Source organism: Heterodontus francisci, chromosome 22, assembly GCF_036365525.1.
Source record: "Heterodontus francisci isolate sHetFra1 chromosome 22, sHetFra1.hap1, whole genome shotgun sequence".
NCBI lineage: Eukaryota > Metazoa > Chordata > Chondrichthyes > Heterodontiformes > Heterodontidae > Heterodontus > Heterodontus francisci.
Window position 1 is genome coordinate 38,911,052 of NC_090392.1, and position 17,887 is coordinate 38,928,938.

The 17,887-nt window shown below is 45.4% G+C and overlaps 7 non-coding genes across 7 annotated transcripts; all 7 read right to left on the bottom strand.

Annotated features, from left to right (window-relative positions):
• Nucleotides 1-3,818: 3,818 nt before the first annotated feature.
• trnan-guu (transfer RNA asparagine (anticodon GUU)) lies at nt 3,819-3,892 on the bottom strand. Its single transcript has one exon. It is a non-coding gene; the product is annotated as a tRNA-Asn (tRNA).
• A 2,135-nt stretch (nt 3,893-6,027) lies between these two features.
• On the bottom strand, nt 6,028-6,101 carry trnan-guu (transfer RNA asparagine (anticodon GUU)). Its single transcript has one exon. It is a non-coding gene; the product is annotated as a tRNA-Asn (tRNA).
• A 2,127-nt stretch (nt 6,102-8,228) lies between these two features.
• Nucleotides 8,229-8,302, bottom strand: trnah-gug (transfer RNA histidin (anticodon GUG)). The gene has a single exon. It is a non-coding gene; the product is annotated as a tRNA-His (tRNA).
• Nucleotides 8,303-10,436: 2,134 nt separating this feature from the next.
• Nucleotides 10,437-10,510, bottom strand: trnan-guu (transfer RNA asparagine (anticodon GUU)). The gene has a single exon. It is a non-coding gene; the product is annotated as a tRNA-Asn (tRNA).
• A 2,136-nt stretch (nt 10,511-12,646) lies between these two features.
• trnan-guu (transfer RNA asparagine (anticodon GUU)) lies at nt 12,647-12,720 on the bottom strand. The gene has a single exon. It is a non-coding gene; the product is annotated as a tRNA-Asn (tRNA).
• A 2,136-nt stretch (nt 12,721-14,856) lies between these two features.
• On the bottom strand, nt 14,857-14,930 carry trnan-guu (transfer RNA asparagine (anticodon GUU)). Its single transcript has one exon. It is a non-coding gene; the product is annotated as a tRNA-Asn (tRNA).
• A 2,130-nt stretch (nt 14,931-17,060) lies between these two features.
• On the bottom strand, nt 17,061-17,134 carry trnan-guu (transfer RNA asparagine (anticodon GUU)). Its single transcript has one exon. It is a non-coding gene; the product is annotated as a tRNA-Asn (tRNA).
• Nucleotides 17,135-17,887: the final 753 nt, after the last annotated feature.

The window sequence follows — 17,887 nt, forward strand, 5'->3', positions numbered from 1 at the left end:
TTTCCGGCATCCACCATTCGTTTGCTTTTGCACTCACAATGTTGACGGTTCGTCTCCAGGTAGCTACCGTTAGACCCGGTTTCCCAGGCAAAGAGGCTTTAATTGAGGATACTGCCACATGGCAAAAGGCCAATCTGCCCCCATGCCCTTTTAACCGACAGACTAAGCTTGGAATCTCCCACACCTGAGGGGCAGGTTCTGACACACAGTAAACTGCGACCTGGTAGATGACTCAATCTGGGCTGGGTGGAGCATGACTTGATTGACAAGCCTCGTGCTGTATTCGAACTGGCCGGAGCCAGTGCTCCCCCTTTCGCTACTGGAATGGATATGTGCACTCAGGATGGTGAACGTCTCTGGTTTTAAGATCTATCGTGCTCGACAGGTATCTTAAATGAACGGCGGGACTGAGTGAGATTGTGTGTGCGTGTCTGAACCGTGTTGTGGGACTGTGTAAGTTTGTGTATGTCTCTGAACCGTGAAGTGGGACCGTGTGAGTTTGTGTGTGGCTTTGCAGCGTGTTGTGGGACGGTGTGAGTTTAATGTGTCTCTGAACGGTGTTCTTGGACTGTGTGAGTTTGTCTGCGGGTTTCTGAACCGTTTTGTCGGACTGTGTGAGTTTGTGTGCGTGTTTCTGAACCGTGTTGTGGCAATGTGTGAGTTTATGTGTACTCTCTGCTTATTTATTGCTCTCTTACTTTGCTTTGACACATAGAAAAATGTATACACAACACAGATACACACAAATACATTGAGAAGTAACACACGCACACACACACACACATTTATTCAGAATGAGCACACTGATACACCCATAATACTCAAGTGCACAATATTTATATATTTAGAACCTGATATATATTATCAAAATAAAAGGAGATTTACAACTGACACACTCACAATGCATCGCCCTCATAACATCAAGACTCACAGTTTCGATAGAACCATGACAGCCACAGCCAAAGACACACACACACGCTTTATATTGCCATATGGTCCAGTTTGAAGCTTTAAGAAAAGTCTGTACAACAAAAATGGAAAGAGTTTTCACAAGTTGCCCGTCCTGTTGAGTATTTGCAGCGATTTCCCACTCTCACAGCAGTGATTCTGAGTCACGATGTGTGGAATTGGATTTGAAAACTGAAGAAAATTCAGCGCTTGGTGCTCAGCTGTCACGAGCAATTCCACACCTGCTTTGATCAGCTGTTAGCAGTGGACTGGAACAATGTCAGCCAGGGACTTTTAGTGTACATCAATAAAAGTGAACTTATTTGATGCTTGTAAAATATCATTAAAATGGTCCACCGCATTCAACTTGTTTTCCCTAATCCCAGCGGTGGAACAGTCCCAGATTGTGCAGCCATTGAATGAATTTGCATTGCTTTTTTCGAAGCCCGACCGACCTTAATATATTTAGCATGGGTTCGACGTCTGTGCATGGTTTTTGCTCATTTCATTGAAAATTGCTTATCATGAATGCATGGAAACAGTCAGGTAATGGATCAGAGCAGCGTTGTTAAATAATCAGGAAAAGAAGACACCAATGCTAACACAGAGAGTAGAACAAGCACGTCCAGGGGCGCTAAATGAAACGCTCAATCAGGGCCGACGTTCCTGGGTGGGCTTAAACCACCAACCTTTCGATTAACAGCCGATCGCGCTAGCCAATTGCGCCACAGAGACGACCACAGCAAAATCACCCAAGACACTGCAAACCAGTGTTTCAATGAATTCGAGTCTCAGGTCGTGTGAGCTGGAGAATCCTGCCAGTCATCAGCTTTTCCAGATCGACGCTGCGGGATGGTATCTGTTTATCTCTGCCATCTGGTGGTACAAATCAAAATTTCTCCCCAGCACTTTTTCCGTCAGTCGGAGAACCATTTCACAAGGGGACAATGTCAAAACGGTTGCGGCAATTCAACAATTGTACGAAGCACAAAACAGAGCTCATTTAACAATGTCACACTGTTCTGCTGCGGAAATCTTTCCCCTGACAGACAAACTCTCCAGGCCACAGTTCCACCCGATCCCAGACCTTGCCCCTTCGCCTTTCCCTCTGCCTCTGCACTCGCTTTATACCTGTTCAATCTCTAACCTTTATCCAGTTGTGAAGAAAGGCTACCCACCAGAAAGTCTAACACTGTTTGTCTTTCCAGATGTGCTGCCTGAGTTGCTGCGCATTTCCTGCATTTTCTCTTTTCATTTCAGATTTCCAGCATCCACCGTTCGTTTGCTTTTGCACTCACAATGTTGACGGTTCGTCTCCAGGTAGCTACCGTTAGACCCGGTTTCCCAGGCAAAGAGGCTTTTATTGAGGATACTGCCACATGGCAAAAGGCCAATCTGCCCCCATGCCCTTTTAACCGACAGACTAAGCTTGGAATCTTCCACACCTGAGGGGCAGGTTCTGACACACAGTAAACTGCGACCTGGTAGGTGACTCAATCTGGGCTGGGTGGAGCATGACTTGATTGACAAGCCTCGTGCTATATCAGAACTGGCCGGAGCCAGTGCTCCCCCTTTCGCTACTGGAATGGATATGTGCAGTCAGGATGGCGAACGTCTCTGGTTTTAAGAACTATGGTGCTCGACAGGTATCTTAAATGAACGGCGGGACTGAGTGAGATTTTGTGTGCGTGTCTGAACCGTGTTGTGGGACTGTGTAAGTTTGTGTATGTCTCTGAACCGTGCTGTGGGACCGTGTGAGTTTGTGTGTGGCTTTGCAGCGTGTTGTGGGACGGTGTGAGTTTAATGTGTCTCTGAACGGTGTTCTAGGACTGTGTGAGTTTGTCTGCGGGTTTCTGAACCGTTTTGTCGGACTGTGTGAGTTTGTGTGCGTGTTTCTGAACCGTGTTGTGGCATTGTGTGAGTTTATGTGTACTTTCTGCTTATTTATTGCTCTCTTACTTTGCTTTGACACATAGAAAAATGTATACACAACACAGATACACACAAATACATTGAGAAGTAACACACGCACACACACACACACATTTATTCAGAATGAGCACACTGATACACCCATAATACTCAAGTGCACAATATTTATATATTTAGAACCTGATATATATTATCAAAATAAAAGGAGATTTACAACTGACACACTCACAATGCATCGCCCTCATAACATCAAGACTCACAGTTTCGATAGAACCATGACAGCCACAGCCACAGACACACACACACGCTTTATATTGCCATATGGACCAGTTTGAAGTTTTAAGAAAAGTCTGTACAACAAAAATTGAAAGGGTTTTCACAAGTTGCCCGTCCTGTTGAGTATTTGCAGCGATTTCCCACTCTCACAGCAGTGATTCTGAGTCACGATGTGTGGAATTGGATTTGAAAACTGAAGAAAATTCAGCGCTTGGTGCTCAGCTGTCACGAGCAATTCCACACCTGCTTTGATCAGCTGTTAGCAGTGGACTGGAACAATGTCAGCCAGGGACTTTTAATGTACATCAATAAAAGTGAACTTATTTGATGCAGGTAAAATATCATTAAAATGGTCCACCGCATTCAACTTGTTTTCCCTAATCCCAGCGGTGGAACAGTCCCAGATTGTGCAGCCATTGAATGAATTTGCATTGTTTTTTTCGAAGCCCGACCGACCTTAATATATTTAGCATTTGTTCGACGTCTGTGCATGGTTTTTGCTCATTTCATTGAAAATTGCTTATCATGAATGCATGGAAACAGTCTGGTAATGGATCAGAGCAGCGTTGTTAAATAATCAGGAAAAGAAGACACCAATGCAAACACAGAGAGTAGAACAAGCACGTCCAGGGGCGCTAAATGAAACGCTCAATCAGGGCCGACGTCCCTGGGTGGGCTTAAACCACCAACCTTTCGGTTAACAGCCGAACGCGCTAGCCAATTGCGTCACAGAGACGACCACAGCGAAATCACGCAAGACACTACAAACCAGTGTTTCAATGAATTCGAGTCTCAGGTCGTGTGAGCTAGAGAAAACTGCCAGTCATCAGCTTTTCCAGATCGACGCTGCGGGATGGTATCTGTTTATCTCTGCCATCTGGTGGTACAAATCAAAATTTCTCCCCAGCACTTTTTCCGTCAGTCGGAGAACCATTTCACAAGGGGACAATGTCAAAACGGTTGCGGCAATTCAACAATTGTACGAAGCACAAAACAGAGCTCATTTAACAATGTCACACTGTTCTGCTGCGGAAATCTTTCCCCTGACAGACAAACTCTCCAGGCCACAGTTCCACCCTATCCCAGACCTTGCCCCTTCGCCTTTCCCTCTGCCTCTGCACTCGCTTTATACCTGTTCAATCTCTAACCTTTATCCAGTTGTGAAGAAAGGCTACCCACCAGAAAGTCTAACACTGTTTGTCTTTCCAGATGTGCTGCCTGAGTTGCTGCGCATTTCCTGCATTTTCTCTTTTCATTTCAGATTTCCAGCATCCACCGTTCGTTTGCGTTTGCACTCACAATGTTGACGGTTCGTCTCCAGGTAGCTACCGTTAGACCCGGTTTCCCAGGCAAAGAGGCTTTTATTGAGGATACTGCCACATGGCAAAAGGCCAATCTGCCCCCATGCCCTTTTAACCGACAGACTAAGCTTGGAATCTTCCACACCTGAGGGGCAGGTTCTGACACACAGTAAACTGCGACCTGGTAGGTGACTCAATCTGGGCTGGGTGGAGCATGACTTGATTGACAAGCCTCGTGCTATATCAGAACTGGCCGGAGCCAGTGCTCCCCCTTTCGCTACTGGAATGGATATGTGCAGTCAGGATGGTGAACGTCTCTGGTTTTAAGAACTATGGTGCTCGACAGGTATCTTAAATGAACGGCGGGACTGAGTGAGATTTTGTGTGCGTGTCTGAACCGTGTTGTGGGACTGTGTAAGTTTGTGTATGTCTCTGAACCGTGCTGTGGGACCGTGTGAGTTTGTGTGTGGCTTTGCAGCGTGTTGTGGGACGCTGTGAGTTTAATGTGTCTCTGAACGGTGTTCTCGGACTGTGTGAGTTTGTCTGCGGGTTTCTGAACCGTTTTGTCGGACTGTGTGAGTTTGTGTGCGTGTTTCTGAACCGTGTTGTGGCATTGTGTGAGTTTATGTGTACTTTCTGCTTATTTATTGCTCTCTTACTTTGCTTTGACACATAGAAAAATGTATACACAACACAGATACACACAAATACATTGAGAAGTAACACACGCACACACACACACACATTTATTCAGAATGAGCACACTGATACACCCATAATACTCAAGTGCACAATATTTATATATTTAGAACCTGATATATATTATCAAAATAAAAGGAGATTTACAACTGACACACTCACAATGCATCGCCCTCATAACATCAAGACTCACAGTTTCGATAGAACCATGACAGCCACAGCCAAAGACACAGACACACGCTTTATATTGCCATATGGTCCAGTTTGAAGTTTTAAGAAAAGTCTGTACAACAAAAATTGAAAGAGTTTTCACAAGTTGCCCGTCCTGTTGAGTATTTGCAGCGATTTCCCACTCTCAGAGCAGTGATTCTGAGTCACGATGTGTGGAATTGGATTTGAAAACTGAAGAAAATTCAGCGCTTGGTCCTCAGCTGTCACGAGCAATTCCACACCTGCTTTGATCAGCTGTTAGCAGTGGACTGGAACAATGTCAGCCAGGGACTTTTAGTGTACATCAATAAAAGTGAACTTATTTGATGCAGGTAAAATATCATTAAAATGGTCCACCGCATTCAACTTGTTTTCCCTAATCCCAGCGGTGGAACAGTCCCAGATTGTGCAGCCATTGAATGAATTTGCATTGCTTTTTTCGAAGCCCGACCGACCTTAATATATTTAGCATGGGTTCGACGTCTGTGCATGGTTTTTGCTCATTTCATTGAAAATTGCTTATCATGAATGCATGGAAACAGTCAGGTAATGGATCAGAGCAGTGTTGTTAAATAATCAGGAAAAGAAGACACCAATGCAAACACAGAGAGTAGAACAAGCACGTCCAGGGGCGCTAAATGAAACGCTCAATCAGGGCCGACGTCCCTGGGTGGGCTTAAACCACCAACCTTTCAGTTAACAGCCGAACGCGCTAGCCAATTGCGCCACAGAGACGACCACAGCAAAATCACGCAAGACACTGCAAACCAGTGTTTCAATGAATTCGAGTCTCAGGTCGTGTGAGCTGCAGAATCCTGCCAGTCATCAGCTTTTCCAGATCGACGCTGCGGGATGGTATCTGTTTATCTCTGCCATCTGGTGGTACAAATCAAAATTTCTCCCCAGCACTTTTTCCGTCAGTCGGAGAACCATTTCACAAGGGGACAATGTCAAAACGGTTGCGGCAATTCAACAATTGTACGAAACACAAAACAGAGCTCATTTAACAATGTCACACTGTTCTGCTGCGGAAATCTTTCCCCTGACAGACAAACTCTCCAGGCCACAGTTCCACCCGATCCCAGACCTTGCCCCTTCGCCTTTCCCTCTGCCTCTGCACTCGCTTTATACCTGTTCAATCTCTAACCTTTATCCAGTTGTGAAGAAAGGCTACCCACCAGAAAGTCTAACACTGTTTGTCTTTCCAGATGTGCTGCCTGAGTTGCTGCGCATTTCCTGCATTTTCTCTTTTCATTTCAGATTTCCAGCATCCACCATTCGTTTGCTTTTGCACTCACAATGTTGACGGTTCATCTCCAGGTAGCTACCGTTAGACCCGGTTTCCCAGGCAAAGAGGCTTTTATTGAGGATACTGCCACATGGCAAAAGGCCAATCTGCCCCCATGCCCTTTTAACCGACAGACTAAGCTTGGAATCTCCCACACCTGAGGGGCAGGTTCTGACACACAGTAAACTGCGACCTGGTAGATGACTCAATCTGGGCTGGTTGGAGCATGACCTGATTGACAAGCCTCGTGCTATATCAGAACTGGCCGGAGCCAGTGCTCCCCCTTTCGCAACTGGAATGGATATGTGCAGTCAGGATGGTGAACGTCTCTGGTTTTAAGATCTATCGTGCTCGACAGGTATTTTAAATGAACGGCGGGACTGAGTGAGATTGTGTGTGCGTGTCTGAACCGTGTTGTGGGACTGTAAGTTTGTGTATGTCTCTGAACCGTGCTGTGGGACCGTGTGAGTTTGTGTGTGGCTTTGCAGCGTGTTGTGGGACGGTGTGAGTTTAATGTGTCTCTGAACGGTGTTCTCGGACTGTGTGAGTTTGTCTGCGGGTTTCTGAACCGTTTTGTCGGACTGTGTGAGTTTGTGTGCATGTTTCTGAACCGTGTTGTGGCATTGTGTGAGTTTATGTGTACTTTCTGCTTATTTATTGCTCTCTTACTTTGCTTTGACATATAGAAAAATGTATACACAACACAGATACACACAAATACATTGAGAAGTAACACACGCACACACACACACACATTTATTCAGAATGAGCACACTGATACACCCATAATACACAAGTGCACAATATTTATATATTTAGAACCTGATAAATATTATCAAAATAAAAGGAGATTTACAACTGACACACTCACAATGCATCGCCCTCATAACATCAAGACTCACAGTTTCGATAGAACCATCACAGCCACAGACACACACACACGCTTTATATTGCCATATGGTCCAGTTTGAAGTTTTAAGAAAAGTCTGTACAACAAAAATTGAAAGAGTTTCCACAAGTTGCCCGTCCTGTTGAGTATTTGCAGCGATTTCCCACTCTCACAGCAGTGATTCTGAGTCACGATGTGTGGAATTGGATTTGAAAACTGAAGAAAATTCAGCGCTTGGTGCTCAGCTGTCACGAGCAATTCCACACCTGCTTTGATCAGCTGTTAGCAGTGGACTGGAACAATGTCAGCCAGGGACTTTTAGTGTACATCAATAAAAGTGAACTTATTTGATGCAGGTAAAATATCATTAAAATGGTCCACCGCATTCAACTTGTTTTCCCTAATCCCAGCGGTGGAACAGTCCCAGATTGTGCAGCCATTGAATGAATTTGCATTGCTTTTTTCGAAGCCCGACCGACCTTAATATATTTAGCATGGGTTCGACGTCTGTGCATGGTTTTTGCTCATTTCATTGAAAATTGCTTATCATGAATGCATGGAAACAGTCAGGTAATGGATCAGAGCAGCGTTCTTAAGTAATCAGGAAAAGGAGACACCAATGCAAACACAGAGAGTAGAACAAGCACGTCCAGGGGCGCTTAGTGAAACGCTCAATAAGGGCCGACGTCCCTGGGTGGGCTTGAACCACCAACGTTTCGGTTCACAGGCGAACGCGCTCGCCAATTGCGCCACAGAGACGACCACGGCCAAATCACGCAAGACACTGCAAACCAGTGTTTCAATGAATTCGAGTCTCAGGTCGTGTGAGCTGGAGAATCCTGCCAGTCATCAGCTTTTCCAGATCGACGCTGCGGGATGGTATCTGTTTATCTCTGCCATCTGGTGGTACAAATCAAAATTTCTCCCCAGCACTTTTTCCATCAGTCGGAGAACCATTTCACAAGGGGACAATGTCAAAACGGTTGCGGCAATTCAACAATTGTACGAAGCACAAAACAGAGCTCATTTAACAATGTCACACTGTTCTGCTGCGGAAATCTTTCCCCTGACAGACAAACGCTCCAGGCCACAGTTCCACCCGATCCCAGACCTTGCCCCTTCGCCTTTCCCTCTGCCTCTGCACTCGCTTTATACCTGTTCAATTTCTAACCTTTATCCAGTTGTGAAGAAAGCCTACCCACCAGAAAGTCTAACACTGTTTGTCTTTCCAGATGTGCTGCCTGAGTTGCTGTGCATTTCCTGCATTTTCTCTTTTCATTTCAGATTTCCAGCATCCACCATTCGTTTGCTTTTGCACTCACAATGTTGACGGTTCGTCTCCAGGTAGCTACCGTTAGACCCGGTTTCCCAGGCAAAGAGGGTTTTATTGAGGATAACTGCCACATGGCAAAAGGCCAATCTGCCCCCATGCCCTTTTAACCGACAGACTAAGCTTGGAATCTCCCACACCTGAGGGGCAGGTTCTGACACACAGTAAGCTGCGACCTGGTAGATGACTCAATCTGGGCTGGTTGGAGCATGACTTGATTGACAAGCCTCGTGCTATATCAGAACTGGCCGGAGCCAGTGCTCCCCCTTTCGCTACTGGAATGGATATGTGCAGTCAGGATGGTGAACGTCTCTGGTTTTAAGATCTATCGTGCTCGACAGGTATTTTAAATGAACGGCAGGACTGAGTGAGATTGTGTGTGCGTGTCTGAACCGTGTTGTAGGACTGTAAGTCTGTGTATGTCTCTGAACCGTGCTGTGGGACCGTGTGAGTTTGTGTGTTTCTTTGCAGCGTGTTGTGGGACGCTGTGAGTTTAATGTGTCTCTGAACGGTGTTCTCGGACTGTGTGAGTTTGTCTGCGGGTTTCTGAACCGTTTTGTCGGACTGTGTGAGTTTGTGTGCGTGTTTCTGAACCGTGTTGTGGCATTGTGTGAGTTTATGTGTACTTTCTGCTTATTTATTGCTCTCTTACTTTGCTTTGACACATAGAAAAATGTATACACAACACAGATACACACAAATACATTGAGAAGTAACACACGCACACACACACACACATTTATTCAGAATGAGCACACTGATACACCCATAATACTCAAGTGCACAATATTTATATATTTAGAACCTGATATATATTATCAAAATAAAAGGAGATTTACAACTGACACACTCACAATGCATCGCCCTCATAACATCAAGACTCACAGTTTCGATAGAACCATGACAGCCACAGCCACAGACACACACACACGCTTTATATTGCCATATGGTCCAGTTTGAAGTTTTAAGAAAAGTCTGTACAACAAAAATTGAAAGAGTTTTCACAAGTTGCCCATCCTGTTGAGTATTTGCAGCGATTTCCCACTCTCACAGCAGTGATTCTGAGTCATGATGTGTGGAATTGGATTTGCAAACTGAAGAAAATTCAGTGCTTGGTGCTCAGCTGTCACGAGCAATTCCACACCTGCTTTGATCAGCTGTTAGCAGTGGACTGGAACAATGTCAGCCAGGGACTTTTAGTGTACATCAATAAAAGTGAACTTATTTGATGCAGGTAAAATATAATTAAAATGGTCCACCGCATTCAACTTGTTTTCCCTAATCCCAGCGGTGGAACAGTCCCAGATTGTGCAGCCATTGAATGAATTTGCATTGCTTTTTTCGAAGCCCGACCGACCTTAATATATTTAGCACGGTTTTGACGTCTGTGCATGGTTTTTGCTCATTTCATTGAAAATTGCTTATCATGAATGCATGGAAACAGTCAGGTAATGGATCAGAGCAGCGTTGTTAAATAATCAGGAAAAGAAGACACCAATGCAAACACAGAGAGTAGACCAAGCATGTCCAGGGGCGCTAAGTGAAACGCTCAATCAGGGCCCACGTCCCTGGGTGGGCTTGAATCACCAACCTTTCAGTTAACAGCCGAACGCGCTAGCCAATTGCGCCACAGAGACGACCACAGCAAATTCATGCAAGACACTGCAAACCAGTGTTTCAATGAATTCGAGTCTCAGGTCGTGTGAGCTGGAGAATCCTGCCAGTCATCAGCTTTTCCAGATCGACGCTGCGGGATGGTATCTGTTTATCTCTGCCATCTGGTGGTAGAAATCAAAATTTCTCCCCAGCACTTTTTCCGTCAGTCGGAGAACCATTTCACAAGGGGACAATGTCAAAACGGTTGCGGCAATTCAACAATTGTACGAAGCACAAAACAGAGCTCATTTAACAATGGCACACTGTTCTGCTGCGTAAATCTTTCCCCTGACAGACAAACTCTCCAGGCCACAGTTCCACCCGAATCCCAGACCTTGCCCCTTCGCCTTTCCCTCTGCCTCTACACTCGCTTTATCCCTGTTCAATCTCTAACCTTTATCCAGTTGTGAAGAAAGGCTACCCACCAGAAAGTCTAACACTGTTTGTCTTTCCAGATGTGCTGCCTGAGTCACTGCGCATTTCCTGCATTTTCTCTTTTCATTTCAGATTTCCAGCATCCACCATTCGTTTGCTTTTGCACTCACAATGTTGACGGTTCGTCTCCAGGTAGCTACCGTTAGACCCGGTTTCCCAGGCAAAGAGGCTTTTATTGAGGATACTGCCACATGGCAAAAGGCCAATCTGCCCCCATGCCCTTTTAACCGACAGACTAAGCTTGGAATCTCCCACACCTGAGGGCCAGGTTCTGACACACAGTAAACTGCGACCTGGTAGGTGACTCAATCTGGGCTGGGTGGGGCATGACTTGATTGACAAGCCTCGTGCTGTATCAGAACTGGCCGGAGCCAGTGCTCCCGATTTCGCTACTGGAATGGATATGTGCAGTCAGGATGGTGAACGTCTCTGGTTTTAAGATCTATCGTGCTCGACAGGTATTTTAAATGAACGGCGGGACTGAGTGAGATTGTGTGTGCGTGTCTGAACCGTGTTGTGGGACTGTGTAAGTTTGTATATGTCTCTGAACCGTGCTGTGGGACCGTGTGAGTTTGTGTGTGGCTTTGCAGCGTGTTGTGGGACGCTGTGAGTTTAATGTGTCTCTGAACGGTGTTCTCGGACTGTGTGAGTTTGTCTGCGGGTTTCTGAACCGTTTTGTCGGACTGTGTGAGTTTGTGTGCGTGTTTCTGAACCGTGTTGTGGCATTGTGTGAGTTTATGTGTACTTTCTGTTTATTTATTGCTCTCTTACTTTGCTTTGACACATAGAAAAATGTATACACAACACAGATACACACAAATACATTGAGAAGTAACACACGCACACACACACACACATTTATTCAGAATGAGCACACTGATACACCCATAATACTCATGTGCACAATATTTATATATTTAGAACCTGATATATATTATCAAAATAAAAGGAGATTTACAACTGACACACTCACAATGCATCGCCCTCATAACATCAAGACTCACAGTTTCGATAGAACCATGACAGCCACAGCCACAGACACACACACACGCTTTATATTGCCATATGGTCCAGTTTGAAGTTTTAAGAAAAGTCTGTACAACAAAAATGGAAAGAGCTTTCACAGGTTGCCCCTCCTGTTGAGTATTTGCAGCGATTTCCCACTCTCACAGCAGTGATTCTGAGTCACGATGTGTGGAATTGGATTTGAAAACTGAAGAAAATTCAGTGCTTGGTGCTCAGCTGTCACGAGCAATTCCACACCTGCTTTGATCAGCTGTTAGCAGTGGACTGGAACAATGTCAGCCAGGGACTTTTAGTGTACATCAATAAAAGTGAACTTATTTGATGCAGGTAAAATATAATTAAAATGGTCCACCGCATTCAACTTGTTTTCCCTAATCCCAGCGGTGGAACAGTCCCAGATTGTGCAGCCATTGAATGAATTTGCATTGCTTTTTTCGAAGCCCGACCGACCTTAATATATTTAGCACGGTTTTGACGTCTGTGCATGGTTTTTGCTCATTTCATTGAAAATTGCTTATCATGAATGCATGGAAACAGTCAGGTAATGGATCAGAGCAGCGTTGTTAAATAATCAGGAAAAGAAGACACCAATGCAAACACAGAGAGTAGACCAAGCATGTCCAGGGGCGCTAAGTGAAACGCTCAATCAGGGCCCACGTCCCTGGGTGGGCTTGAATCACCAACCTTTCAGTTAACAGCCGAACGCGCTAGCCAATTGCGCCACAGAGACGACCACAGCAAATTCATGCAAGACACTGCAAACCAGTGTTTCAATGAATTCGAGTCTCAGGTCGTGTGAGCTGGAGAATCCTGCCAGTCATCAGCTTTTCCAGATCGACGCTGCGGGATGGTATCTGTTTATCTCTGCCATCTGGTGGTAGAAATCAAAATTTCTCCCCAGCACTTTTTCCGTCAGTCGGAGAACCATTTCACAAGGGGACAATGTCAAAACGGTTGCGGCAATTCAACAATTGTACGAAGCACAAAACAGAGCTCATTTAACAATGGCACACTGTTCTGCTGCGGAAATCTTTCCCCTGACAGACAAACTCTCCAGGCCACAGTTCCACCCGAATCCCAGACCTTGCCCCTTCGCCTTTCCCTCTGCCTCTACACTCGCTTTATCCCTGTTCAATCTCTAACCTTTATCCAGTTGTGAAGAAAGGCTACCCACCAGAAAGTCTAACACTGTTTGTCTTTCCAGATGTGCTGCCTGAGTCACTGCGCATTTCCTGCATTTTCTCTTTTCATTTCAGATTTCCAGCATCCACCATTCGTTTGCTTTTGCACTCACAATGTTGACGGTTCGTCTCCAGGTAGCTACCGTTAGACCCGGTTTCCCAGGCAAAGAGGCTTTTATTGAGGATACTGCCACATGGCAAAAGGCCAATCTGCCCCCATGCCCTTTTAACCGACAGACTAAGCTTGGAATCTCCCACACCTGAGGGCCAGGTTCTGACACACAGTAAACTGCGACCTGGTAGGTGACTCAATCTGGGCTGGGTGGGGCATGACTTGATTGACAAGCCTCGTGCTGTATCAGAACTGGCCGGAGCCAGTGCTCCCGATTTCGCTACTGGAATGGATATGTGCAGTCAGGATGGTGAACGTCTCTGGTTTTAAGATCTATCGTGCTCGACAGGTATTTTAAATGAACGGCGGGACTGAGTGAGATTGTGTGTGCGTGTCTGAACCGTGTTGTGGGACTGTGTAAGTTTGTATATGTCTCTGAACCGTGCTGTGGGACCGTGTGAGTTTGTGTGTGGCTTTGCAGCGTGTTGTGGGACGCTGTGAGTTTAATGTGTCTCTGAACGGTGTTCTCGGACTGTGTGAGTTTGTCTGCGGGTTTCTGAACCGTTTTGTCGGACTGTGTGAGTTTGTGTGCGTGTTTCTGAACCGTGTTGTGGCATTGTGTGAGTTTATGTGTACTTTCTGTTTATTTATTGCTCTCTTACTTTGCTTTGACACATAGAAAAATGTATACACAACACAGATACACACAAATACATTGAGAAGTAACACACGCACACACACACACACATTTATTCAGAATGAGCACACTGATACACCCATAATACTCATGTGCACAATATTTATATATTTAGAACCTGATATATATTATCAAAATAAAAGGAGATTTACAACTGACACACTCACAATGCATCGCCCTCATAACATCAAGACTCACAGTTTCGATAGAACCATGACAGCCACAGCCACAGACACACACACACGCTTTATATTGCCATATGGTCCAGTTTGAAGTTTTAAGAAAAGTCTGTACAACAAAAATGGAAAGAGTTTTCACAGGTTGCCCCTCCTGTTGAGTATTTGCAGCGATTTCCCACTCTCACAGCAGTGATTCTGAGTCACGATGTGTGGAATTGGATTTGAAAACTGAAGAAAATTCAGCGCTTGGTGCTCAGCTGTCACGAGCAATTCCACACCTGCTTTGATCAGCTGTTAGCAGTGGACTTGAACAATGTCAGCCAGGGACTTTTAGTGTACATCAATAAAAGTGAACTTATTTGATGCAGGTAAAATATCATTAAAATGGTCCACCGCATTCAACTTGTTTTCCCTAATCCCAGCGGTGGAACAGTCCCAGATTGTGCAGCCATTGAATGAATTTGCATTGCTTTTTTCGAAGCCCGACCGACCTTAATAGATTTAGCATGGGTTCGACGTCTGTGCATGGTTTTTGCTCATTTCATTGAAAATTGCTTATCATGAATGCATGGAAACAGTCAGGTAATGGATCAGAGCAGCGTTGTTAAATAATCAGGAAAAGAAGACACCAATGCAAACTCAGAGAGTAGAACAAGCACGTCCAGGGTCGCTAAGTGAAACGCTCAATAATGGCCGACATCCCTGGGTGGGCTTGAACCACCAACCTTTCAGTTAACAGCCGAATGCGCTAGCCAATTGCGCCACAGAGACGACCACAGCATAATCACCCAAGACACTGCAAACCAGTGTTTCAATGAATTCGAGTCTCAGGTCGTGTGAGCTGGAGAATCCTGCCAGTCATCAGCTTTTCCAGATCGACGCTGCGGGATGGTATCTGTTTATCTCTGCCATCTGGTGGTACAAATCAAAATTTCTCCCCAGCACTTTTTCCGTCAGTCGGAGAACCATTTCACAAGGGGACAATGTCAAAACGGTTGCGGCAATTCAACAATTGTACGAAGCACAAAACAGAGCTCATTTAACAATGTCACACTGTTCTGCTGCGTAAATCTTTCCCCTGACAGACAAACTCTGCAGGCCACAGTTCCACCCTATCCCACACCTTGCCCCTTCGCCTTTCCCTCTGCCTCTGCACTCGCTTTATACCTGTTCAATCTCTAACCTTTATCCAGTTGTGAAGAAAGGCTACCCACATTTACTCTCACACTGTTTGTCTTTCCAGTTGTGCTGCCTGAGTTGCTGCGCATTTCCTGCATTTTCTCTTTTCATTTCAGATTTCCAGCATCCACCATTCGTTTGCTTTTGCACTCACAATGTTGACGGTTCGTCTCCAGGTAGCTACCGTTAGACCCGGTTTCCCAGGCAAAGAGGCTTTTATTGAGGATACTGCCACATGGCAAAAGGCCAATCTGCCCCCATGCCCTTTTAACCGACAGACTAAGCTTGGAATCTCCCACACCTGAGGGGCAGGTTCTGACACACAGTAAACTGCGACCTGGTAGGTGACTCAATCTGGGCTGGGTAGAACATGACTTGATTGACAAGCCTCATGCTATATCAGAACTGGCCGGAGCCAGAGCTCCCCCTTTCGCTACTGGAATGGATATGTGCAGTCAGGATGGTGAACGTCTCTGGTTTTAAGATCCATCGTGCTCGACAGGTATTTTAAATGAACGGCGGGACTGAGTGAGATTGTGTGTGCGTGTCTGAACCGTGTTGTGGGACTGTGTAAGTTTGTGTATGTCTCTGAACCGTGCTGTGGGACCGTGTGAGTTTGTGTGTGGCTTTGCAGCGTGTTGTGGGACGCTGTGAGTTTAATGTGTCTCTGAACGGTGTTCCAGGACTGTGTGAGTTTGTCTGCGGGTTTCTGAACCGTTTTGTCGGACTGTGTGAGTTTGTGTGCGTGTTTCTGAACCGTGTTGTGTGAGTTTGTTTATGTGTACTTTCTGCTTATTTATTGCTCTCTTACTTTGCTTTTACACATAGAAAAATGTATACACAACACAGATACACACAAATACATTGAGAAGGAACACACGCACACACACACACACATTTATTCAGAATGAGTACACTGATACACCCATAATACTCAAGTGCACAATATTTATATATTTAGAACCTGATATATATTATCAAAATAAAAGGAGATTTACAACTGACACACTCACAATGCATCGCCCTCATAACATCAAGACTCACAGTTTCGATAGAACCATGACAGCCGCAGCCACAGACACACACACACGCTTTATATTGCCATATGGTCCAGTTTGAAGTTTTAAGAAAAGTCTGTACAACAAAAATTGAAAGAGTTTTCACAAGTTGCCCGTCCTGCTGAGTATTTGCAGCGATTTCCCACTCTCAGAGCAGTGATTCTGAGTCACGATGTGTGGAATGGGATTTGAAAACTGAAGAAAATTCAGCGCTTGGTGCTCAGCTGTCACGAGCAATTCCACACCTGCTTTGATCAGCTGTTAGCAGTGGACTGGAACAATGTCAGCCAGGGACTTTTAGTGTACATCAATAAAAGTGAACTTATTTGATGCAGGTAAAATATCATTAAAATGGTCCACCGCATTCAACTTGTTTTCCCTAATCCCAGCGGTGGAACAGTCCCAGATTGTGCAGCCATTGAATGAATTTGCATTGCTTTTTTCGAAGCCCGACCGACGTTAATATATTTAGCATGGGTTCGACGTCTGTGCATGGTTTTTGCTCATTTGATTGAAAATTGCTTATCATGAATGCATGGAAACAGTCAGGTAATGGATCAGAGCAGCGTTGTTAAATAATCAGGAACAGAAGACACCAGTGCAAACACAGAGAGTCGAACAAGCACATCCAGGGGCGCAATGTGAAACGCTCAATAGGAGCCGACGTCCCTGGGTGGGCTTAAACCACAAACCTTTCGGTTAACAGCCGAACGCGCTAGCCAATTGCGCCACAGAGACGACCACTGCAAAATCGCGCAAGACACTGCAAACCAGTGTTTCAATGAATTCGAGTCTCAGGTCGTGTGAGCTGGAGAATCCTGCCAGTCATCAGCTTTTCCAGATCGACGCTGCGGGATGCTATCTGTTTATCTCTGCCATCTGGTGGAACAAATCAAAATTTCTCCCCAGCACTTTGTCCGTCAGTCGGAGAACCATTTCACAAGGGGACAATGTCAAAACGGTTGCGGCAATTCAACAATTGTACGAAGCACAAAACAGAGCTCATTTAACAATGTCACACTGTTCTGCTGCAGAAATATTTCCCCTGACAGACAAACTCTCCAGGCCACAGTTCCACCCTATCTCAGACCTTGCCCCTTCGCCTTGCCCTCTGCCTCTGCACTCGCTTTATACCTGTTCAATCTCTAACCTTTATCCAGTTGTGAAGAAAGGCTACCCACCAGAAAGTCTAACACTGTTTGTCTTTCCAGATGTGCTGCCTGAGTTGCTGTGCATTTCCTGCATTTTCTCTTTTCATTTCAGATTTCCAGCATCCACCATTCGTTTGCTTTTGCACTCACAATGTTGACGGTTCGTCTCCAGGTAGCTACCATGAGACCCGGTTTCCCAGGCAAAGTGGCTTTTATTGAGGATACTGCCACATGGCAAAAGGCCAATCTGCCCCCATGCCCTTTTAGCCGACAGACTAAGCTTGGAATCTTCCACACCTGAGGGGCAGGTTCTGACACACAGTAAACTGCGACCTGGTAG